At 37.4% G+C, this 1,406-nt stretch overlaps 1 protein-coding gene across 1 annotated transcript in view; it reads left to right on the top strand.

Moving 5' to 3' along the window:
- Positions 1 to 1,406, top strand: part of RNF17 (ring finger protein 17) — a 69,094-nt gene that overhangs the window by 2,698 nt on the left and 64,990 nt on the right. The gene's annotated exons all lie outside the window — the stretch shown is intronic.

Here is a 1,406-nt window from a genome sequence, read left to right as displayed (position 1 = left end):
TGACATAGCCCCTTGAAAGCCCTAAAGGCAGGAATTGGCTTTTATTTGTTTGCATTTTTGCTGGGGCTCTGTCCCTGTCCTTGACACAGAGGATGCCAAGGTTTAATTTTCAGGAAAGTGAGGAAGATGGGACATGATTGGTAAATAGCTTTTGTTTGTTGTTTTCTGTCTTGTTTGGCTTAAGTGAATCCAACTGTAGACTTGGCATATTTTGAAAAAAAATTATTCCCTTTTTGGAACAGTTTTGGTCCAAATCGCAGTCTGACCACTAGCCCACAATTTTGTAACATAACAAGTTCTGAAAATCGAAAGTCTAATAGCAAAATCTGTTCTGAATTGGCATGAAGGTATATGTCGTCTTTATCTCCTTACAGTGACTATTCACATATTCCACTTCCAGCTGATGTTTGCGGGCTGCTGCCCCAGACTCTGCTGGGTGTCACACAGATGCAGTCTGTGCACCATGCGGCTTTTCTCAACTAGAAGAATTCTGAATTTCTGAAACACATCTGGCCCCAAGGGTTTTGGATAGGGGGATTGGGAATCTGTTTTTTATCTGGTATTTTGCTCTGTTTCAAAGCCATAACAAACGCTGGCTGCACTGGGTTAATGAGTACTAGTGCAGGATACACAAGACCGTGTTTACTTAAGGTTATGTATAGGACTTTCAGGGGTAGTTTTTACTATATCCTTTTTTCCCTTTTATCACATTGCCTTTAAATGAACCCAACCATCATAAAATTATTAGCCTTTTTACTGTGGGGAAACTGGAGTTTAGAGATAAACTGCTCAAAGTCACATAGTCTAGAAATGAGAGTGTATCTGTGATAATTTACTTCAGAACAAGAAATTTTCTGAAGAAGTATTTTCATTGAAGAGAAATGTGATTATAAAAATTACATCCTTAGTCTATAGGATTTTTATATGTGGCCCCTCCGAAATGAACAATAAATTATTTATCTGGGCCATTGAAAAGTAGCTGGGAATGATTTTTTTCCAACTCTTGAAAAAAGCTTTCTAATATGTACACTTCTAACTGGGTAATACAGCATGTTACTCTTGGTAATGGTTAGCTTTTTATTTAGAGTCATCATTCTGACTAGCGGCTACCAGCTACTATTGTGGAAAGTGTAGGTATAAACTGATCTCAGTGCATATTTTTGAGGTATTTTCTAAGGAAATTCCTCTGTTTATCACATACTCAGTTACTTATTGAGTGGGTTCCCTGTGCTATTTACTGTAAATAAGTAAATAGGCACATGAGATATAAACTTTACCCTCTGTTAAGTCCCAATCTAGTTTAAGAAATAAATCCGATAAACAAAAAGAATTAAAAGTTAGATGGTTTGTCCTAAAAAACACATATGTAGGTGGCTCACGCCTGTAATCCTAGCACTCTGGGAGGC

Source organism: Propithecus coquereli, unplaced genomic scaffold, assembly GCF_000956105.1.
Source record: "Propithecus coquereli isolate 6110/MARCELLA unplaced genomic scaffold, Pcoq_1.0 Scaffold168, whole genome shotgun sequence".
Lineage (NCBI taxonomy): Eukaryota > Metazoa > Chordata > Mammalia > Primates > Indriidae > Propithecus > Propithecus coquereli.
Note: the sequence above shows the minus strand (reverse complement) of the source record. Positions and strands in the feature narration are given on the sequence as shown.